Source organism: Rhinolophus hipposideros, assembly GCF_964194185.1.
Source record: "Rhinolophus hipposideros genome assembly, chromosome: 4".
In the NCBI taxonomy this organism is placed as follows: domain Eukaryota; kingdom Metazoa; phylum Chordata; class Mammalia; order Chiroptera; family Rhinolophidae; genus Rhinolophus; species Rhinolophus hipposideros.
Genome location: NC_138050.1, coordinates 22,335,075 through 22,360,316, shown reverse-complemented (window position 1 = coordinate 22,360,316; position 25,242 = coordinate 22,335,075). Strand labels below are relative to the sequence as shown.

The following is a 25,242-nucleotide window of genomic DNA, read 5'->3' as shown; positions in this document are numbered from 1 at the left end:
CCTCCCTCCCTCCCTCCCTCCCTTCCTTACTTCCTTCCTTTCTTTCTTTGTAGTATATGTCCCTTTATTATATTAACCTCCAATTTCCTTAAATCCTCCCCAGAAGCAATACCTCTTGAATGCCTCTCATGCATGCTTCCAGATACTATATTATCTAGGCTATTATTTTACATTTTTTTCAAGCAGAATAAAGCTCCAAAATGTGAGCAATTCCTGCATTTAAATAAATGTGACTGTAAGAATGGAAATGTAGGTGAAGTGCAGGCTCGTTCTCGTTTAGGAACTCTCATTTTATGTCATCTTCAAGGATAACATTCCCTTAGAAAACCCTTCAAAAATGGTGTTACTCCTTTCATTGCCTGTGTCCGGGGACCTCACTGTCCTTCATACACAGTGCATACATTCCTTGTCCCCAAATTATTCATTTCCAGGGAGATAGGGCTGCCCCCAAAGTGAACAGGAAAACCTTGTTTTGATTTTGGAGCTCCCTATGATTCTGCTCTTTAATTCTGTGCCATGAAACCGTTTGCAGGTAAACTCACCTATACCAAGATCTTGTAGCTTTAAATTAATCTCACTTCTTAGGGTGACATCCAAGATAAATTCCCCTTATAGAAAATTCTTATGTTCAAATCAGAATTTTAAAATAAAATTCAAATGTTTGGAGGGTGCTTTTAAAACTGTTAGATTATTGTTCTTTAAAATGACCACAATAACACAGGTTTTCTGGCCTTTCATACACTATGAATTATGGTGGCCCTTACTGAAAATTAAATGAGAAAGAATTAAAGACCAGTGAAAATGCTCTTCCCAGGCAAGCATGAGCTCATCAAGGAGAAGAAGGCCATGTTCAGATCCAGCATGAAGATCGTGAAGTTCAATGGCAAGAAGCTACCCAAGTTCAATCCCGCATCTCCCAGGCTCTCCTTGAGCTGGAGATGAACTCAGACCTCAAGACCCAGCTACAGGAGCTGCATATAAAAGCAGCCAAGGAAATTGACATTGGTGGTAGTTGGAAAGCTTTATCATCTTTGTTCCTGTTCCTCAACTGAAATCTTTCCAGAAAACCCAAATCTGGCTAGTCCAGGAATTGGAGAAAAAGTTCAGTGAGAAGCATATTGTCTTTGTAGCTCAGAGGAGAATTCTGCGTAAGCCAACTCAAAAAGCCATACGAAAAACAAGCCAAAGCATCCTAGGAGCCTCACTCTGACAGCAGAACACAATGCCACCCTGGAGGACTTGGTTTTCACAAGTGAAATTTTGGATAAGAGAAGTCGTGTGAAACTGGATGACAGCCAGCTTATAAAGGTTCGTTTGGATAAAGTGCCGCAGAGCAATGCTGAGCACAGGGTGGAAACTTTTTCTAGTGTCTGTAAGAAGCTCACAGGCAAGAATGTTAATTTTGAATTCCCAGACTTTCAGTTGTAAACAAAAATGACCGGGGGGCGGGGTGGTGGGGGAGAATATATATATATATAAAATCATTCACATTTGTAGAGGATGTTATACAGAATGGTATACCTGAAATTTATGTAACTTTACTAACAATTGTCGCCCCAATAAACTTAATTAAAAAAATCATTCACAATAAATAAATAAATAAAAGACCATTGAAAGTCATATCTTAGTTTGTATTCACTTTTGAAACATTTATGATATGTTTCTCTTACTGATGTATAACAATTTGATAAGAACTTCCAACTTTAATGAAATGTTAACATTTGCAACAACATGGATGGACCTAAAGGATATATATTTTGCTAAGTGAAATAAGTCAGACTGATAAAGACAGATACCATATGATCTCACTTATACTTGTATGTAGAATCTAAAGAACAGAATAAACGAGCAAACAAAACAGAAATAGACTCCTCCATACAAAGAAAAAGCTGATGGTTGCTAGATGACAGGAGTATTGGGGGATGGGGAAAGCTGAAGGGATTAGGAAGTACAAATTGGTTGTCACGAAATAGTCACAGGATATGAAATACAGTATGGGGCATATAATCAATCACGTTGTAATGACTATGTAACATGTCAGATGCGCACTGACATGGGATCACTTCATGGATTATATAAATGGCTAATCACTGTGGTCTACACCTGAAACTAATAAAAAATAATACTGAATGTCAACTATAAACATATATATATACACATATATATAGTCAAAGAAAGTATACACATTTTAAGAAAAAAAACTGTTAAAATTGTAATACTCAATATATACCAATAACAAAAGATGAATACAAATCACATTTGACTTCTGTAGTCACAATCAGTGCTCAAAGCGGTTACCATCAGCGTCCGGACACTTCTGGTTACGGACAACTACTGCTTGAGCAACGTTGAACAAGTGTCCACTTGTATACATTTGTTTGGCACCCCCCCGTGTGTGTGTGTGTGTGTGTGTGTGTGTGTGTGTGTGTGTGTGTGATATATATAGGGGATATATATATATATATACCAAAAAAATGCATACACATTTTAAGAGATGTTATCTATGTATTACTTAGTCGTTCACTGTAATCAGAAGTGTCTGGACACTGATGGTAACCACTTTGAGCACCTCTTGTAATTGCAGAAGTCAAACATGACTTGCATTCATCTTTTGTTATTGATATATATTGAGTATTACAATTTTAATAGTTTTTTCCTTTCTTAAAATGTGTACATATTTTTTTGGCACCCTCTGTATATAGTCACAGGATGTAAAGTACAGCACAGGGAATATGGTCAATGGTATTGTCATAGCTATGGATGGTGTCAGATGGGTAGTAGACTTGGGGGGGTTATCACTTTGTGAGGGGTGGAAATGTCTAATCATTATGTTGTTTTGTACACCTGAAACTAATAATAATTAAGAAGAAGGAGGATTTCTCCGGGTAGATGCCTAGGAGTGGAATTACTGGATCATAGGGTAGTTCCATTTTCAGATTCCTGAGATACCTCCATACTGTTTTCCATAGTGGCTGCACTAATCTGCAATCCCACCAACAGTGCACTAGCGTTCCCTTTTCTCCACATCCGCGCCAGCATTTGTTGTTTGTTGATTTATTGATGATAGCCATTTTGACTGGAGTGAGGTGGTATTTCATTGTGGTTTTTATTTGCATTTCTCTGATGGTTAGTGAGGTTGAGCATTTCTTCATATGTCTTCTTGATTTCTATATGTCCTTTTTAGAAAAACGTCTCCTCAAGTCCTCTGCCCATTTTTCAATTGGGTTGTTTGTTTTTTTGGAGTTGAGTTGAGTAAGTTTTTTATAGATTTGTGATATTAATCCCTTATCAGATATATCATTGGCAAATATCTTTTCCCATTCAGTAGGATCCCTTTTTGTTTTATTGATGGTTTCCTTTGCTGTGAAAAAACTTTTTAGTTTGATGTAATCGCACATGATTATTTTTTCTCTTACTTCCCTCGCACGAGGGGATATATCAGTGAAAATCTTACTCCGGGTAATGTCCATGGAGTTTCTTCCTATATTTTCTTCTAGATATTTTATGGTTTCAGATCTTACATTTAAGTCTTTAAGCCATTTTGAATTTATTTTTGTATATGGTGTAAGGAGGTGGTCCAGCTTCATTTTCTTGCATGTGTCTGTCCAGTTTTCCCAGCACCATTTATTGAACAGACTGTCTTTACCCCATCGTACATTCTTGCTTCCATTGTCGTAGATTAGATGGGCATATAGGCATGGATTTACTTCTGGACTCTCTATTCTGTTCCATTGCATCTACCCGGAGAAATCCAAAACTCCAATTCAAAAATCAGTATGCACTCCTATGCTTATTGCAGCACTTTACACAATAGCCAAGATATGGAAACAACCGAAATGCCCATCGGTAGATGACTGGATTAAGAAGCTGTGGTACATTTATACAATGGAGTATTACGCAGCCATAAAGAAGAAAGAAATCTTATCATTTGCAACAACATGGATGGATCTAGAGAACATTATGTTAAGTGAAATAAGTCAGAAAGAGAAAGACAAGTACCATATGATCTCACTTATATGCGGAATCTAAAGAAAAGAATATGTGAATGAACTAATCAGAAACAGTTTTGGGGACACAAAGAAAAAACCGAGAGTTGTTAGATGGGCGGGAGGGCGGGGGGAGATAAGGGGAAAGGTGAAGGGATTAGGAAGCAGCTGGTAACCACAAGAGGGCCTCAGGGTTTTTTGAAAATTAATTTGGGGAACGTATTCAATAATGTTGTAAAGATTTTGTTGGGTATCCGATGGACATGCATCCTATTTGGGAGACCACCTCAGAGATACTGTGGATGCCTGATCACTGTACACCAGAAGCTAAACATTAATGAATGCCAACTATAATTTTATATATATATAATGTGATGGCTCGGTGTGAGGTCGGAGGGATAGTGGATGGGGGGGTGGGGGGTTCACAGTGTGAGGGATATAAATGATGAACGTCTAAGTATTACCTTGTCTTGTACACCTGAAACTAATAAATTAAAATTAAAACAAATTTTAAAAAAAAGAAGGAGGAGGAGGAAGAAGAACTTCCATCTTTGTATTGCTCTCCTGGTTGTTTTTAGGGCACTGAGATTCTACTATTCTAAACCTTACAACAGGGAGATGTGGTAGGAGCCTGTTCTTCGTGTAACATAAATTCTGAGACGGCCTGCTGTTCCTGTGAATAGTTAAGTGGACCAAGGCAAGGAGAGAGCTGTACTCCTGAAATAATGTAGCACGATGCTATAACTTTTCTGTTGCTTTACTTCTTTTGATGTTCCTTTTAAAAACAAGATATAATGAAAAGTAACAGATTTTTCAAAACTTATTTTACGACAAAATTGTTCTGTGATTTTTTTCCCCCTATTTTGATAAGCAGCTCAATGGAATGCATACATGATTTTATTGTAAGGGTGGATATTGGCTAATTAATGCTATGTAAAAATATTCCTGTGCAAATTCTTGAGTTAGTGATGTCAAACATTGAAACTCGTTCATTTGAAAAATAAAAACTCAAAAGCTGTTTCAGACTGTTCTCCGCACCAAGATGACTGGCATGGGGAACCATAATCCTTTCCATGCAGGGGTTCACATGGTGAGGCACGGCATGCACAATCACTAACTGATGCTGCACTGGCTATTGGAATAAGAGTGAAAAGAAATGAGCTCCACCTGGGATCTTGGAGCAGGTCCATAGACAAAATTCTTTGGAGGGGAGGAAGGATATGCACATCAAGGGTACAGAGGCCTGTTTCAATAATGAGAGGCCAGGTGAGGCTGGAGCAGAGAGGAGAGGAAGAGTTCATTCACTACAGGCCAGGCTAAAGAATTATGCTACATGGGCTTGAAGGATTCACTAAAGATTTTTCGGGAGGAGAATACAGAGTGGTCCTTGCCCTTGTCAGGGCAAATATTAAGGAAGCCTGTTATTGTCTCCTCTGCACCCACTTGAGGGCACGAAGCACGCTCGGGGACGTGTTTCTCAAATCAATAGGCTCTTTTGCTAGCATATAGACAGAGAGAACTCACCATCCATCCCCATCCACCCATTCCAGCCTCACTCCCACAGTTCCCAGTTTGCAGCCTTTCCCCATCCACTGCTCAGTCAGCTGTTTTTCCCAGGATAGCTATTCCTCTTCCCCAAACCAGAACACAAGAATTCCTAGAATCTTCCCAGGATTCTTATCAAGCTCTAACCATGAAGTTCTGCAGAGTGGACAGTCTTTGAATGAGGAGACTGCCTCCCAAACCCCAGGAGGCAGCAGGGGTCTGACCCTAGCCCAGAAGGCTGTGGAGCCAGAACAAGACCGCTTAGAAAGCAAGGCTTCTCTCCTGCTTCCAACTTTTACATTTCCTCTTCACATAAGTTCTGCTTCTGCCCAAAGTTAATTGCACAAGATCAAAGGGATCTATACAAAGATTTACGTTACAGCAATCTTCATTGCCATTTCATGTATTTTGGCAAAAATAATGGAACACAACCCTAAGTTTCTAACAATAAGTAATTGGTTAAATAAATTATGGCATATTCATACAATGTTATATCATATGGCCATTATAAATTATAGAGAAAAGAATGTGTAATGAGATGACAGATTGATCTTGACTTCTAAATACTAGAATTATGCATGATTTTTTTCTTCTTTTTGCTTATACGCATCTCCTAAATTTTCTATAATGCATATGCATATTTTAATAAAAAGGGAATATTATTTTAAAACTCAGCAGTATGATTTTTTTTCTCTGTTTGGAGGCTCAGACACTCTGGGATTCAATACCATTTAAAGCAACCATAAATTTAGAAAATGCTTAGAGCATATTTTCTTGTATAATTTACCTAGGGAATCAAGTGTACATTTCTGAACATTTCAAAACCATAATTTAAACAGTGATCCTGGAGACATGGTAAAGCCTCAAAAGTAAAATTAAAAAAAAAAAAAAAGAAAAAAAGTAAAATTTAAGATGTTGCATCATTCATCAAAACTTCTCGACACACACAGATTTTATTTATGCGAAGTTTGGGTTGAGACCTTGGTTTTTATTATTGCACCTGTGATTTAACTAATTGTTTTCTCTCTCTTAAGTCTGGGATTAAATAGTTACAAATACAAGGGCATAAAAAGATAGGAATGGTTTACGTCCCACACAGTTATTACTTACTGTTTATCATTTATGATCACTGACCCCACCAACCCACTCATATGCACACAAGTTTAACAGTTTTGTTCAGGTTACCATTCTGAAAATAAACGTTGATTTAAAAGTTGTGTGGAACAACAGTGGAATATGTTTTATGTAAATGTAATTGGAAAGGGCCTTTATAGAATTTCTATTTACGTTTTTCTTACAAGCTTGAGCAAAATAATGCTTTTTTTCAGTTTTGCAACGAGTGCTTCTCCCATAGTTTTTGATCCAGAGTCTTTTCTGATGAGACATTTCTAAGTAGGCATAAGTAATCTAGGTGACTGAGTGGTTTCTCTGCACACAGGCCAATATACCTCTTGTGCTTTCACCTACTTTTTTATTTACCCCCTTTATTTGTCTTTTCTTCTTCCATACCTCCTACTTAGGTTTTCTTTCTCCCCTGGGCTTGCAGTGTTTGCCAGTGGGATACACAGGTTTATGCTTAGTAGTTTGGGGTAATCCAGAACTGCAAATTCCTGTGATTTCATAAACTCTTGCTCTATGAAAATCCCTGTATGACGGTATGAAGCTAAAAGAGGAAAGGGCATAAACCCTGAACCTTGGGTAACATTTCTGTGTAAAGAAGGAAATGGGGGTGGGGGGGAACAGCAAAGCCAACCAAAAAACCAGGAGAGTGTGTGCTCTTCCAAGACCTCACACAGAGATGTCACACACAGAGACCTTTAACATTCTCCCTTAATTTCAGAAAGGCAGGCTTAAAAATGTTTAAATATTAAAAGTGTCAGAACAAGCTTCATAAAAATATTATTTCTTATTGAAAAGGGAACAATAATTTCAAATTGGCAATTTTAACAATTTTTTAAATTACTTTAACTTTGGAGATGTCAGAACAAGCTTCATAAAATATTCTTTTTTGTTGGGAAGGGGCATTCTTATAAAATAGAAACTCTGAGGTGGCCTAACTGAATATGCCCTATAAAGAAAATATAAAAAATGTTAAAATAATGAGTAGATCTTGCCTTCCCAATGTCTTTGTTAATCCTTGGGACCTGAGAAGGCAGCTTTGAGGAAGTTGTGTTAACACTTAAAAGACACTTGGGTACCATAACACAAGGAAGTAACAATTCAGCAGAGCTAATGGTACTTTTGAAAAGTATTTTACTTAATTCTGTGGGGGTAGCTCAGACATAAGAAAAATGTAGCTCTGATATTTGTGATTTTATAGCTGTCATATCCAAGAAAGTCAGAGTCAAAGATGGGCATTATTTAAGAATCCTCTTTACATGCCAATGTGCTTTATTGAGTCCTAATTGCAAGTGGGGAAACTGAGGTCCTTAAGAATAGATTTGTACTTTCCCAAAGGCATAACAAATCAGTCATTAAACACAAGACTTCACGCAAATATAATACATTAAAAAAAAACTGTGAAGTGTTTCCAGTTTTATTCACATGCTCCGAATATTGGTTAATTCATTAACTCCAGATATTTGGACATCATGGCTTTATTTGCGTAGTACTTCGAAATTTGATGCCCACCACCCCTCTCCATATTATACAATTTTGGCTACAGAAATTAATATAGTCTTGAAAATCCTATCACATACACTCTCTCACTAAAGTGTAAGAAACATTTTTTTGTTTTGTTTTGTTGGTTTTTTTTCCTTCTAATTCCTGGCCCAGGTTCAGGTTGAAAAGATTTCCAAACATACCTGCATGGTTATCAGGAAGACTCACATCTGCTTAAGGAGCCTGCATGCTTTGTCTTAAAAAATCATGTTTTCTTTACCAAACACTGATCCAATATCTATTTCAGATATCATATATTCTTTCCCAAAAGGTCTTTCCTTCTTCTTTTCAGTAATGATTAGGAAAAGCTTGTGTGGTAAGCCTGTTTGCAAGGCTATTAATGATGAAAAGAAAGAAGGTAAGTTCATTGGGAGAGGGGAGAAAAGGTGGAGTGACTTTGAACCACTTATAAGAGTGGAGTGGTCTGATAATGTGCATAGGAATGATAGGGGCTAGCTTTCAGACTTTCTCATGAAGAAGGTAAGACACCAAAGATAACTGGAGTTGGAGGTCCAAAGGTTACGTAATGATATTTGAAAAGACCCAAATCTTTTCAGTTTTAATGGTGGGATATTTAAATTGTTCATGCATACTCTGAATACGCTTGCAGTTCCACAAATAAATAATATTGCTTTGAATTTTACTACTGTTCAACTGGGTCCTTTTGAACATCCTGACAAACATATTGTCATTTTCTCGGGACTTGGAGCTATTGGTTGATCTTAATGTCTTCTCCCTCCAGTAATAGTGACAAATTCATCATAAATCCTTTGCTCTCTCTTATTTCACCCATCTATTACCAATGGCTTGCATTTGCAAAAGAAAAATGTGCACTTTGTGTGACCATTGAAAAAGTTACCTAACTTTCCCAAATTTCAGCTTCCTCGTCTGTAACATAAAAGTAATTAATCATAGTGCCTACCTCATAGATTTCTTCTAAATACTATACAACATAATGCAGCATAACGCAGTTAGCCCAGTTCTGGCATACAGTAAGGATTTGATTTAAAACAAAACAAAGTAATAACTAATATTTATTAAGTGCTTATTATTTGCCAGACAAGGTTCTAAATATTTTACACATATTGATTCATTTAATACTATTATTACCTCATTTTACAGATGAAAAAGTGGAGCCACTTGTTTGTTGAAAGTTTTAAAGACCAGTAAATAATGTTCCTTTATTCGTTTTCCAGGATGGAAAAGAACTAAGAGATAAACACAGGTGAGGCAGATGAAGCTATTAATATTACTTTTATTATTGATAAAGTCAGTCATAGAAAATGTCCTCAGATCTGCAAACTTGCTAACATTTTGTCCCAGAAGACAATTTGCCTTCCCACTTAAAGAAATCTCTGGACAACTACATGCCTTATCAGGAAAAGCAAGCAGGTTATCACGTGCAAAGAGAGCAGACCAGAAGGCTTTCTCTCAGCAGGAAGTCAGACCTGAATCAGGGAAGGAAAGACTGAACTGAGCTTGCCTAGTTACTGCCCTCAAGTCCTCCATCTGGTAACCCTTCTCCTGTCAGAAGGAATAAATAAGAGATGGGGAGAGAATCGGGCATTAAGCTAATAAAAAAATCTCACAATATAAAAAAATTAAAGCCAGGGTCTAAGAGGTTCTCCAAATACCATCCCCATTATCATTATCATATTTATTAAGATTTGATTTCTTAAATAGATCTTTCTATTTAAGATCTATCTTAAATGGATCTTTCAGGGATTTAAAATTTTCTATTTCTAATAGTTTGGGCAAATTGTGTTTTTCTAGGAATGAATCTATTAATATTTCATATAAATTTTTAAGTTGGTTTGCATAAATATGTTTAGATTATCTCTTATCATTTTAATGTCTGTTAAGATCTGTAGGAAAGCTCCCTTATTCACTCCCTGATAAGAATAATTTATGTCGTCACTTGTTCTTCTTGATCAGTCTTGCTGGGGATTTATACATTTTCATAGTCCTTAAATTTTTTTTTAAGATATTGGCTTTGATATTTTTATTTTATATTATATATTTGTGTTCTAATTCACTAATTTCTGTTGATACCCTTATTATTTCCTTCCTTTTACTTCGTCTCTAACATACGTAACTTTCTGAGATGGATACTTATGTCTTTGATTTTTCAGTCCTTTTTATACTATATACATTTAAGAGTATAAATGTCTCTCTAAGGATGGTTTCAGCTGCATACTATGAGTTTTGATATATAATAGTGTTATTATCATTCAGTTCAAAATGTTTTCTGATTTCCATTTGGTTGTTCCATTTTTATCATTTTCTTTCTTTTATGTATTTCTACCTAATCTCTGAATGAGTTTAATCACGTAAAGTTTCTTAAGAGAGTATTATGGCCCAACATATAGTCTATTCTGATAAATATTTTCTTCAGACATTGGGTCAAGTTTCTTCATCATAACAAACAAATCTTCTACGTTTTATTTACCTTTTGCTTGTTTGTTAGAATCTCCAATTCTGATTTTAGCTTTGTCTATTTCTGCTTTTAATTCCGTTGATTTTTCCTTATATAGTTTGAAACTAAATTATTAAAAACATATAGTCTAGAATTATTATGTATTTTGATGGATTGACTCTTTTATCATTATGAAATGTTTTCTTTATTTCTGTAGTGCTTTTTACCTGAAAGTCTACTATTTTGATATAATTATAATTATACCAATTTTCTTTTGGTTACCATTTGTATAATATAGATATTATTTTTATCTTTTTGACTTTTAAGTTTTGTAGGCTCATATATAAAAGCCATATCTCATATTCCAGATACAGATATTCACAAGGACACAGATAGGAGTATGATGCAGACATAAAGATAGCTCTATATCTAAAATCTTATCTATGTTTACATTTTTCATTATTACTTTAATATTATATTAAAATTATAAATATAAATATCTATCTATTTAACAAACTGGCGTTACACCAGGCATGATATTATGTAACCAGCTCTTTCTCACTTAATGTATATTCTAGAAATGTTTACCTATGGATGTCCATGTTATTTTTTTCAATATTTTATTATGAAAAATTTCAACCAAATAACAAAGTTAAAAGAACTTTATAGTGAACACATGCATACCCATCACTTAGATTCTACCACTAACATTTTTTTAATTAAATTTATTGGGGTGACATTCATTAGTAAAATTATATAGGTTTCCACTAACATTCTAATAAACTTTTTTTTATCACTTATCAGTCCATCGATCCTTCCATTAATCCACACTTATCTCTGTATCTATGTAATCTGTACCCATAGTTATACCTGGAAAGAGTGAACTACACTGTAAAAACTGTTTCTCTCTGGGTAGGGCTAGATTATAAGATTAAGAGAATTTTCACTTTTTATTTTATATATGTCTATATCATTTAGGTGTTATGAAGTAAGCAAACATAACTTTTGAAGAAAAAAACAAATAAATGGAGATACGTGTACTGTTTTCTAAATATAGATTCCCAGACCTGATCCTCAGATATTGTGTGTCAGTGATGTAAAGACTAGCCTCTTTTTCCATCAGCCTGTCGAGCTTCTCTCTGTGTGTGCCCTGTGGGTTTTTCTTAAGCATTTGGTAAGGGCCAGACATTGAAAAGAATCCATTCCATACACTAGTCTGTTGACTGCTCACAACCATCACATGCATTAGGTACTGGTGTTAACCTCATGTGAGAAACAAGAAAACAAGAAACACGGAGAACATAAATGTCCCCAAAATTACACAATGGTGAAGAGTAGAACAGAGTCTGACTCAAGTCTGTACTACTAAGGCTGTACTACTCGTATGCAGCTCGGACCGACACATACCAAACAGAACTCCTTATTTTCTCATTTTTAAATGAATTAATTCAAAGAAGACATAAAGTGTCTACTGTGAGCCAAACAAGAGAAGTGCAGTCACTAGCTATACAAAATGACCACGATACATTCCCTGACTTGAAGTTTTCAGTCTATTGAGGAAGACAGGGCATTTGGATACCATCTGACATAGGTTCTAATATCGGTAGTCACAGGACATTTGGGGAGCACATGTCAAGTGCACTTGACCCATTTTGTGGGTGTGGTGGGGTTTTCAGGAAAGAATTCCCGGAGGAACAGATATCTAAAGCTGAAACCTGGAGATAAGCAGGAGTTAAGTAGATCAGAGCGCCCAACCAGGTGCTTTAGGACACAGCATTAAACAGGTTGAGAAGCACAACCCAGGATCACTGGTGGGAGAAAGGTAGGCTAGCAGAGGGGACAACACAGGCAAAGGTTCAAGGTCAAGAGAGAGCATGGCCCATTTTGGGTTTTGTGCATAGCAAGAGTTGTATTTCTAAAACACAGATCTGATCATGTCATCCTTCTATTTAAAAGCCTCTGACAGCACCTTCCTCCGTATAAGACAATGTTCCAATTCCTTAGCACACATGCAAGGAATGTGTGCTGAGCCCTTTCATAACTGGCTCAGCTCATTTGCTCATTCTGTTTCAACCACTCCAGTCATCCTGAATAACCCAAAAGCCTGGCCACATGTTAAGACATGCTTTTCCTGCTGCTTAGATAGCCCTTCTCCCTTCTCTACTCAATTAATTTCTACTTATTTTTCAGAATCCACTTAAATATCACTTATTTCTTGAACATCAGATGAAATGAAATGTTTCTTCATCATTGTTCCCATGATATATTTCTCCATGCCTTCATGCATAAACTATTATTAGTTTTTATTTGCTTTTCTTGTCTGATGTTGAACTTCTTGACATCTCATAGATTTTTCTGAATCAGCTGGCCCTCAATAGAACTTCAATAAATATTTTTGTAATTGAATTGATTTGAACTCTAGTTTCACCAGTCATTGATTCATTATATTTAATTTCACATCTTTTTCTTTAAATTACAGTTAACATTGTCAGTTTGTTGGCTTAATTTTCAGTTCAAGACATCTGGCTCACATAATTTCTTTATAAATAAATATTTATAAAAAGATTAAGTCAGGTCAAGGTAAAGCTATAAGCTTTACCAGAGTGGAATAACCACAGGAGAAACTATAAGAGCTTTGAAGTATAGTAATTTATCAGACACCCCACTTGCAGATTTGATTTCTGGGCATCAGCACAGGAAGTGAAAGATCCCCACTGAGTGCCCCATTTTAGATTAAGAGATTATTCAAGGTCAACCTGCCAATTGGAGTCTCAAGGACTGGAGCCCAGGAATCTACATGTATAAAAAAATTCCCAACCCTCACCCCAAACACACACTCCCTCACATTCTACTCCCTCCCAAGTGATACTCAAGCACAGTTAACTTTCAGAACCACTGCTAATAACCTCCCCTGGCAATACAATTAGTCACATAGTTTTTTGTTGTTGTTGTTGTTTCAGTTAAATTGTACTTTCCTGGCAGGTAAAACCAAAAGTACATTTAATTGAATAGCATGAAACATTCAGTCCATGGTGTCTAGGTGAAATCAAATAAGTAATAAATGTATGAAAGTGCCAAAATTAACTTTGACATGAGGACAGTTATAAAGAGCTTGAATTTCTCTAGTAGTTCCAGTCTGAAAAAGTGTAGTCACAACCCAGAGAATTTAAAAAAAGATTTCATGTCAATTAATTATGCAGTTCCATGTAGACATATTTGTAGAAAGCACTATTTTAAGTCACGATCCTGATTTCCTAACATATCCTTTTTGCATGAGCATTAAACTTAGTAGTTACTGATAATCACCAGAAGTAATATGATACTAACTTTGAATATGTGTCTTCACAAGAAAGATGGCAAATGTCACCAAATATAGCACATGGTTGCTATTATTCCAAATCCAATTATTATTGCAAACTCATGTACAAAATTGAGACTCAGACAGCAGAAAAATACAAACATTTAAGACACAAATATAAGTTTTATCATGTAGGCAGAGAGAGAGTGCCAGTAATACTAAAATGGTCTCCATTTGGCATTTATTTAATAATGCTAGTTTGTAGCAAAACGTTCCGATGGTTAAATTTGGTGAAAATAATAATAATAATAATAATAACAATAATAATAATTAATTATAGCACCATTTATTACCTCCTGTGTGCCCCAACTAGTCAGAGCTTTCTATACATTATTTCTAGTCTTCATAATAACCCTCCAAAGAAAGTATCATTCCAATCTTTACAGTTGAAGAAATGGTGTGTAGGTAGTTGCCCAGGGTCAAAAAAGTAATTAGTGACAACTGAAGTTTCTGAACCCAGGACTGTCTGTTCTCAGAGTTCATGCTCTTTTTTTTCTTTAGGCTTTAAACTGCATGAGGGACAATCTTTTGCCTGTTTTTATTCCCTGGTCAACTCCCAGAGCTTTGAACAAAATGTAATATAGAATATGTGCTCAATAAATTTTTTAAAATGGTAGCATGCTCTCCAGATCAAAAAATTTCATCCTTGTCAGTTTCCCTGAAGGAAATTCTCAATCACATAGTTTATGATATTACCTTAACCCAAGCAAAAATAGCATTAATCATGATGATAGGAAAAATATATATAATAAAAAAATACTTGATTAATCCAAAAGAAGGCAAGAACAGAGTAAATAAAAGGAACATAGAACAGGTGGGACAAATGAAAACCAAATACTAAGATGAAAATTTTAAACTCAGTATATCAGTAGTTAAATTTAGTATTAGAAAATGGACTATTCCAATTAAAGTTTATTAAACTAGAATTTTAAATTATAGCCATATTATTCACTTAATTCTTTTCATGCTTCCCTTTTAATATCTGTTTTATAGGTGATAAATGGAGACTTCAGAGTGAAGAAACTTGCCAAAGTGACACAACTGACAAATGGTGGGGTCAGATTTGAGGCCCAGTTGTCCAGGCCTAGAATCCCTACTCATGGCTGTTTAATACAGACTCAGCAAAGACAAGGTGATGTCGTGCTCGGCACGACCTGTGTCCGAGCAACACTAGGACCAGAGCCAAGCTACTGCTGGGCACGGGGAATGGTAAAGTGTAGCCCCATCGTATTAAAGAACAAAGGTCCTTTGGGAACAGATATAATTTCTGGTCAGTGTTAGAGTAACAACTGACTTTATAAACCACAAATTTGTAGTAGAATCAATATACAAAAACATGTCATTTTCTCCAGCAGTATCTGCCAGTCCTGCAAAAGTAGAGAAAATGGATGGTTGATTGATTCTGGATTTGTGTTTTGCTAGAAAGTGGCAGAAGACAAGTCAGATGGACAAGGAGGAATAGGGTCGGAAAGAGAACCTGGATGAGATGTCAGAGGGGTAGTGGATGTGGGAGGGGGGTTGTCACTGTGTGAGGGATATAAATGATAAACATCTAACTATTACATTGTTTTGTACACCTGAAACTAATAAAAATAAAATAAAATAAAGTAAAATAAAATAAAATAAAATAAAAAATAAAATAAAGGCAATTTAAATATTAAAACAAAACAAAACAAAATTCCTCTTGGGGGCTAGGCTGAATAGGACGGCTGCAAAGTCAGAGGACTGTGCACCTAAAGAGAGTGAGAGTGGTGGTCCTTAGACAGAACCACCTGTGTAAGGCTGGAAAATCAGGTATCCCGGGAGGAAGAGAGGAAGAAATCTAGAAGGATTTGAACCTGCTGCTGTCAAAAAGAGTAGGATGGGTGCCCAGACAGCATCTTGTAAGGCACTTAGGAACAAGGGTAAAATCAGTTACATAGATTTTTTCATCATTAAATTTTGGGGAGCAAGATACAAGCTTTAGGCTGCAACTCACTTCTTGTTCTTATCTGAGCTACCATTTTCATGAGATTCTTAAAAACTCTGATCAAAGATCTTTAAACAATTCTAAATTTCTCCAGGTAACAGATTTCTCTGAATCGCTCTTTTTTTTTTTTTTTCTGAAATAGGAAGGAGGGAAATAGTTAAAATTAGCTAACTTTTAATAATGTATTTGCTGAAACTAATTAGTAATTTTTTAACATAAGCAGTTGGTGTGAGAGTGGTGATAATATATTTAAAATATGAACTTAGCATCATTAATGAGATTGTCATTTCTCTGTGGAATCAAGAAGCTGTCCTCTTTATGACAGAGAGTTGCTCTTACATTACTAGGATAGAATGATAGCAGTTAGAAAATTCTTAAAAAATGGTTCTACAAGATTGTGTACAATGACATGTATTTGAAGGGTAATAATATGTAGTTTTATGTACAATACATAATAATATGTATAATTTTCCATATAACAAATTAACAATTTTTATCTTAACAACAGCAAAGTTTGGGTATTTTAAACATCTCTCATTATATACTGTATATAAATATATACAATATATTAATACAATAAAGCATCAAAAACTCCCTGATTCTCTAATAATAAACTTATCTTTCTGTACTAATTCTTAAGCAGTCTAATATTAGTCTTTTCCCTTTTAAATTCCCATATTTGGATTCAGAGTAAGTCTTTCTTTTCACTTCTCATTTAATCAACATTGGCACGAAACTCCCTTGTCAGCTTAATATTCAGTTTGAGTCTGACCTAGTTCTTCTCAGGCAATAACTTACTCGCTCTCCATGGTCGATCAAAGAAAGGAGTTAGGAGGATGGACAAAGACATGGGCGAGAGGAGAGATGCTCAGCTGCATTAGGGTATCAGCCTGACAGATTTAGGTACTTTGATTAACATTCCATGGACAGTTTAAAGAGTTTCCTTAGTTCATGAGGCCCTGTGACTGAGTTTAACTTGACCCCACTCACTACTTCCCCAGCTATGTAAAGCAACCTCTCCCAGTGGAGTGGGGTTGCAAAGGGTACATTTTTCATGACCTCAAGTCCATGGTTTCTAACCCTTGCGTGTATGTTCCCAGCACCCTTCCAAGCACTAGAATATCTGGTGGTACTTGTGGGCCTGGCTGCTGTTGTTGACATTCTGCTGCCCTGTCATCACCCATATGTCACTCCATGGCAAAGCTCTTATATGTTGCAATAAACAGGATTGTCCTTGGTTTCCATCTTCACTTGACCCTAGTGCTTCTTCCCTCTGCTTGCTGATGTGATATTTTCCTACTGACCACCATCCCCACAACAACATGGATCCTTTGCTGTAGCAAAAACTCATAGCAGAGTTGAAATTTCCATAGTACAACTCTGATTGGGGAAAATACAGTTTAGCTTTTTTTTTTCCTATAACTGACTTTTTTTGTTCTAGGACTCCATTCCCAATAAAAGCCCCTAAGGAGTAGCTTTGCTCTGCTGCAGATTGTGAATGGCCTGCCTAAACTTCATTCTCCCTTCTTTCTAACTAAAAATACTCCAATTTTGTCCCCAGTCACAAAACACCCAGACAAAATTTATACTTCCCAGTTTCCCTTGCAGTAGATACGGACCAGTAATAAGGTTCTGACAAGTAGGATGTAAGTTGAAATACTGTGTGTGACTTCCAGAATGGCCCATTAACATAAGATAACCCACCTTGGATTGTACCCTCTTACCCTCCCTAAACTTAATCCAACCTGCTGCCTAAAATGGAACTCTCGTATCACTTGCTTACTCTATGACTAGATTCTTACATATTATTTTAAATTAAGGGGTGGGTTGCATATGTATTTTGTCTTTTTAATGACAATACATCAAAAGCAACTTGAAGTCACGAATGCTTTTTCAAGCAGCGTCATGTACATTTGTGTGTGTGCATTTTGGGGGTAGAGGTAGGTTTTAAAAATAATAGAAGCAACAGTCCCTGTCATGAAGAAGTATATGGTGAGGATAAGACATACTTGATAGGAATGATAATAGAACATATGCAAAGTGTGGAAATAGACACACTGACATACATGGATATGTGGATGTGCTATAGATATATTTTAATCTACTTTCAGGATAAGTATCTTACCCTGGACTGTAAATTATCACTTTCCTTCCCTTTATACTCAGAGTTTCAGTACAACTATTCATGTATTCAACTGAATGCTCAGAAAGAATGAGATAAAGGCTCCTCACCCTTCAGAGCTGTAAAGAATTGTTAAAGCTCCACCCCCATTATCTTCTGAATGGGGGACCTTCATTAAGCACATACTGACAGACGCTAGGCAGACAGGAGACAGTTCCCTGTTCTCCATGTCTGAGGAGTTCATATCCTGCTTAACAAGGACAACTGGGCAAGTTATCGAGATGACGTCTTAAGACATAAAGAAAATCATTTGAAGATTCATTAAACACAAATCCTTTTTTAACTTCAAGTATCTTAAAAATGCAGACACCATATAGACCCAGATACAAGCATAACTATCTTTTTAATGTGCCTATAATATACATAAATCAAAGAATGTGTCCATGATATCATAAACTTGAATTTACCATAAAAATGCCACTTATGAAAGTAGTTAATATAGTAATATTTCCAGAGATCCGGAATCTCACAGAAAATGTTTCAAAATTCTAATAGCTTACAAAGAATGGTATTTATAATAAATATAATTTATCTCACAAATAATGATAAAACCACACATTTTCTTCTCAATTGTTTGACCCATGGGATAAATTAGAGTCTTTTGTAAATTGCATGGTATGCTTGTGACCACCTGACATGAGTGAGAGACTGAAGAGTAGGACCCTCCAAAACAGTCTTTTGAAGCTCACTAGCTATACTGTAATCTGTATGCAGGTATAACAAAGACACCAGCTACCTACCAAATATTCAGGCTTCCCCTCTACAGCGTACAGTTGTGGCCAAGAAGTGGCTTCCATTGTATCTACATGGGTCCATCCTCGCTCAGTTCTGGTCATAGGAACATATGTGGAAGCAACACGTGTCACTCAGGACTGACCCATGAAAATCTGCCTGGGATCTTTTAAGATCTCTTTCATCTTCTATCTTCTTGCTGGAAGTGAAGAATCTAAGGCACCAGGGTATGGCATCACAATATAGAAAGAGCCTACGTTTTCTATCTTCTTGCTGGAAGTGAAGAATCTGAGGCACCAGAGTATGGCATCACAATATAGAAATAGCCTAGGTCCCTGAAACACTGTGTGAAAAGCTACTTGCAAAGGACTCGCCTTAGACTGATCTCTAAGCACAAAATAAACTTTGTGCTAAAGAAATGAAATTTGGGGACTTACCTGTTATCACACTTGGCTCTGGTTTAATTAACATGGTAGGATGTGGTATATCAACTACAGCATGCCCATTCCTCCTCTCACTGCTATTATTTACTTTCACCAACACCAATTGATAAGAGGGCTGTTTGTGTGACTCCTTCATTTCTTTGTTCACATTTTCCCTGACATTTTCCCTATAACATCTCTTTTGAAGCTCCTGAGATTGAGTCTTGGTTTTCTTACAGAGGCTACTACTGCTGAGGACTAAATTCAGGAATACAGGAAGGAGGAAGAGAAAGAGGTGATAAAATCAGTCCCCTGAAGGTGCTCTCTTCTTCCTTATTTTCACTTCCACATTGTTTCCTCTTTTCCATCTTAGGGCTACCTGAATCATACTCTAAGGCCTGGATGCCAGTGCTCTGCTGAGGTCAGGAGGGAGGCCATATTGCAAGAGTGGCCTCTGGACTCTTTCTGGAAAGGACAGAGCCAGGGGTTTGCTGCATAAGAGCCTTGAGAACACCCAGGAAATCAAATCCCATTTTGCTCACGATAAAGTGGTGATTGATGAAGGGCATTAAGCGTCTGACTTGCAATTTTCTTTCCTTTTCTTTTTTTGATTCCCCTGATGCTCCCTTAGGCTATGTCAATGAATAATTACCATTTCTGCTCTTCCAAGGAGATGCTATCACAGTATAAAATGGTAGCTAACTCCTTCATGTAAAATCCCTGGAATTTACATCATGGCAATATTCTAGTTCCATTTTATTGCCTTTTGTTGTGTTCCTGAGTATGTACAAGTTTAAGAGTCAAAATGAGGTAATGTGCATGTGAGCACATATGTAAATGTGTGCATGAGTGAGAGTGTGTGCGTGTGTGTGTCTATTTACTTCGACATCAATGGTCTAGACTGGCACCTAAAAACTGCATCTTAGGGATTGAAACTGAGTTGGTTATAGGTCTCCAGAAGGATTTGACATGCAAAGTCAGAAGTCTTCTTGTCACTGCTATTTCACAACTAAAACAGTGCTGTGTCTGCTTTGCCTCGGTGTGGATCCTGGCTCCAGCCATATAACTTTGGGCACAGTACTTAACCTCTCTGTTCTTTAGTTCCTCTTCTGAAATATGAGAATTGTAATAATACCTACTTCATAGGGTTTTGTGATGATAACATGAGATAAATATAAAATCCTTAACACAGTGCTATAAGAGTAACCCTCAATTTATATTAGCTAATTCTACTAATAATTATAAAAAGAAGATGGCATCACCTACAGGGAAGTTATTATGTTCATCAAAAAAGACCTCTAGAGTGATGTCATAGAATGGCTGCAGCGGGATGCACTTTTTGAGTTCTCCTCCGGATCTTATCATGAACGGAACATCTATAACCCATCAAAGGACTCTCTGCTCATCATGCAGAACAGCTAAGAGACTCGTGCAAGGATTACTTGAAGGTGGGCAAATTGGGTGAGCAGGGGAAGAGGGAAGGGAGCGGAGTGGAGACGCGGCCTGCACCTTTGGCTGTGGGACGCGGCCCGCATCTGTGGGGGTGAAAACGCAGGCGGCATCCTCAGCTGCAGAGTCGCAGGAGATCCCAGGATGGAACAGAGAACACAAAAGCCAGGAGATAGACTCTTTCCCTGAGTCCCACAGCTGATCTCTCCCACCGAGGGGGCAGCAGATCCAGCATGTGAGGCAATAACCTCAGCTGAGACCGCCAGTTGGGCTCTACCTCAGACAACTGACACAAATTCCATACCTGGGACCCTCCCCCAGCTCTTCCAATCCTACCCCCTGTCCTTCCAAAGATTTAAACTGGCCCCTGAACTGAGGAGTAGTGTCAGATTACAGAGGAGCCTTAGTGCTCAGGCTCTGGGAAGACTGGTATGCACCTCTGACCCAGGGAAGAGGCTGGGAAGAGTGTGATTTTTTTTGCTGGGCTACAAGAGAAGAGACTCCTCCACCCCCAGCCACCACCCTTTCTGGCCTGCCTAGGGCAGGGCAATTACAACTGCGGAGGCATTCCCAGGGATCAGCAGTAGGCGGCAGATGCAGCTCTGGGCTTTCCAATGCACAGAAATCTTCCGCCCACCACACACACACACACACACACACACACACACACACACACACACGGAAGAAGTGCCCTAAGACTCAGGAGAACTGGACACAGGGCTGGTGGTGCTACTCTCAGTGCGCATACGTGCAGGCAAGGGCAGAAACTGCACTGACTTTGTAGAAACTACCATCCAGACCCCTCAGCCCCACGCATCTAAATCTGCAGTCCCAACATCACTCTGGGCACCAAGTGACAGGCTCTGCCTGCACAATACACAGGGGACTCTGGTACAGCGGAGGACAACCTAAAGATTACTTGGTGGGCTTAAGCCAAGACTGGTGCTGCTTCTTTGTTTTGTTTTGTTTTGTTTTGTCTTTATATCTTTGATATCTTTGCCTGTGTTGAGTATGGGTTGCCGGTTGTTTCTACATGGGAATGTATTTGATTTTTTCTTTGTTGTTGTTGTTGTGCTTGGTGATTTGCTTTGTTCTGAAATTTCCCTACCAGGGCCCAGCTTAAGAGGCACAAGATTCAACACACCCAGAGGCCAACTACAGACCAAACCAGAGTACTACCGGGTTTGACCTACAAGTGTCACAATCAGAGGGAATTCTCTACAGGCACAACAGCCCATAGACACCAAACCACATTTAAGTTGTCAACCCTCACGCAACAGAACACACTGCAATGGGCAGAGCCAACTCTCACAACTAGTCAGCCTAGGAGTTAACCCCACCTACTCATAAGCAAAAACCAATTAAAGATCTTCTTTAACAGGACAATATACACAACACAAGAGTCACCTTTGGAGCACATGCAGAGGAGAACGAAGTAGTGCAAGTCAAATATAAAGGACACATACTACATAAGATAATCCAGCAAGAACTAAGAACTCTAGGGGATCTACCTAATACATCAAAGCAAACACAGAGAGTCAGACAGAATGGAGAAACAAAGAAACATGTCCCAAATAAAAGAACAGAAGAAACCTCCACAACTGGAACCAAATGAAGCAGAGGTAACCAACCTATCAGAGACAGAGTTCAGAACACTGGTAATAAGAATGTTTAAGGAGCTTAGAGAAGACATAAAGAAGGATGTAGAGATCATAACAAACAGCCAATTAGAACTAAAAAACACAATTACCGAAATTCAGAACTCACTTGAAGGAATTACCAGCAGGTTAGATGAAGCAGAGGATCGAATCAGCGACTTAGAAGACAAGTTAGCAGAGATCACCCAAACAGAACAACAGAAAGAAAAAAGAATAAAAAACAATGGAGATGGTTTAAGAGACCTCTGGGATAACATCAAGCGCAACAATATGTGCATCATAGGAATACCAGAAGGTGAAGAGAGGAAGCAAGGGATTGAGAACATATTTGAAGTAATAATGTCTGAAAACTTCCCTAACCTGATGCAGAAAACCAACATACAAGCCCAGGAAGTACAGAGGGTTCCAACTAGGATAAACCCAAACAGGTCCACACCAAGACACATTATAGTTAAAATGGCAAAGCTTAAAGACAAAGAGAGAATCCTAAAAGCAGCAAGAGAAAGACAGAGGGTTACATACAAGGGAACTCCCATAAGACTGTCAAATGACTTTTCTACAGAAACATTGAAGGCCAGGAGGGAATGGCAGGAGATAATCAAAGAGATGGAAAACAAAGGCCTAAAACCTACATTGCTTTATCCAGCAAGGCTATCATTTAAAGTTGATGGAGAGATAAAGAGCTTCCCAGAAAAGAATAAGCTAAAAGAATTTATTACCACCAAGCCAACATTGCAAGAAATACGGAAAGGACTTCTGTAAATAGAAGAAAGATGAAAACAATCTAACTACAAATTTTAAAATGGCAATAACTATGTACCTATCAATATCACTTTAAATGTAAATGGATTAAATGCTCCAATCAAGAGACTTAGGGAGGATGAGTGGATAAGAAAGCAACACCCTTGTATATGCTCTATACAAGAGACTCACCTCAGATCAAAAGGCACACATAGGCTGAAAGTGAAGGGTTGGAGTAAGATATTTCATGCAAATGAAAATGAGAAAAAAGCTGGAGTTGTAATACTTATATCTGACAAAATAGATTTTAAAATGAAGAACATATTAAAGGACAAAGATGGGCGCTATATAATAATATAGGGATTGATCCGACAAGAGGACATAACCCTAGTAAACATCTATGCACCCAACATAGGAGCACCAAAATATATAAAGCAGATATTGACTGGCATAAAGACAGAGATCAACAGTAACACTATCATAGTAGGGGACTTCAACACACCTCTGACAACAAGGGACAGGTCTTCCAGACAGAAAATCAATATGGAAACAACAGTGGTTAAATGACACATTGGACCACTTGGACTTAATCGATATTTTCAGAGCGTTTCACCCCAAAGCTGCAGAATACATGTTCTTCTCAAAAGCACATGGAACATTTTCCAAGATAGACCATATGTTAAGCCACAAAACAAGTCTTGATAAATTTAAGAAAATTGAAATCTTACCAATTGTCTTTTCTGATCACAGTGCTATGAAATTAGAAATGAACTACAGGAAAAAATCTGGAAGGCACATCAATTCATGGAGGCTGAATAACATGTTACTAAATAATGAATGGGTCAACCGGGAGACCAAACAAGAAATCAAAAGATATCTTCAGACAAACGAAAGTGAAAACACGACGACCCAAAATCTATGGGATGCCACGAAAGCAATCCAAAGACGGAAATTCATAGCATTGCAGGCCTACCTAAAGAAACAAGAAAAATCACTAATCAACAGTTTATCTTCACACTTAAGGGATTTTGAAAAAGAACAGCAAAATAAGCCCAAAGGGAGTACAAGGAAGGAGACAATAAAGATCAGAGTGGAAATAAATGAAATAGAAACCAGAAAAACAATACAAAAGATCAATGAATCCAAGAGCTGGTTCTTAGGCAGGATAAACAAAATCGACAAACCTTTAGCCAAACTCATTAAAAAAAAAGAGAGAGGACCTAAATTAACAAAATCAGAAATGAAAGAGGAGAAGTGACAACAGACACCGCATAAATACAAAAAAATTAAAAAATTACTATGAGCAACTATATGCCAACAAATTTGACAATCTGGAAGAAATGGACAATTTTCTAGAGGTGTACAACCTTCCAAGACTAACTCAAGAAGAAACAGAAGACCTGAATACACTGATTACCATCAGGGAAATTGAATCAGTAATCAACAAACAAAAGCCCAACAAACAAAAGCCCTGGACCAGATGGTTTTACAGGTGAATTTTACAAAACGTCCAAAAAGAATTATCACCTATTCTCCTCAAGCTCCTCCAAAAAATCCAGAAGGAGGGAAGTCTTCCAAACACTTTTTAAGAAGCCACTATCACCCTGATTCCAAAATCAGACAAAGACACCACAAAAAATGAAAACTACAGGCCTATATTTCTAATGAACATAGATGCAAAAAACCTCAACAAAATATTAGCAAACAGAATTCAGCAATACATTACAAAGATCATACACTATGATCAAGTGGGATTCATCCCTGGTATGCAAGGATGGTTCAAAATCCGCAAATCAATTAATGTGATACACCACATTAACAAAATGAAAAATAAAAATCACATGATGATATCAATAGATGCAGAAAAAGCATTTGATAAAATCCAGCAGCCATTTATGATAAAAACCCTTAAGAAAGTGGGAGTAGAGGGATCATATCTCAACATAACAAAGGCCATATATGACAAACCCACAGCTAACATCATACTCAATGGGAAAAGCTAAAACCATTCCCCTTAAGATCAGGAACAAGGAAAGGCTGCCCACTTTCTCCACTTCTGTTCAACGTAGTGCTGGAAATTCTAGCCACAGAAATCAGACAAGAAAAAGAAATAAAAGGCATCC

General features: G+C 37.2%; 1 pseudogene across 1 annotated transcript; it reads left to right on the top strand.

Moving 5' to 3' along the window:
- Positions 1-846: 846 nt before the first annotated feature.
- LOC308496790 (small ribosomal subunit protein eS7-like) lies at positions 847-1,428 on the top strand (annotated as a pseudogene). Its single transcript has one exon. The product of its transcript is annotated as a small ribosomal subunit protein eS7-like (transcript).
- The last annotated feature ends 23,814 nt before the right edge of the window (positions 1,429-25,242 follow it).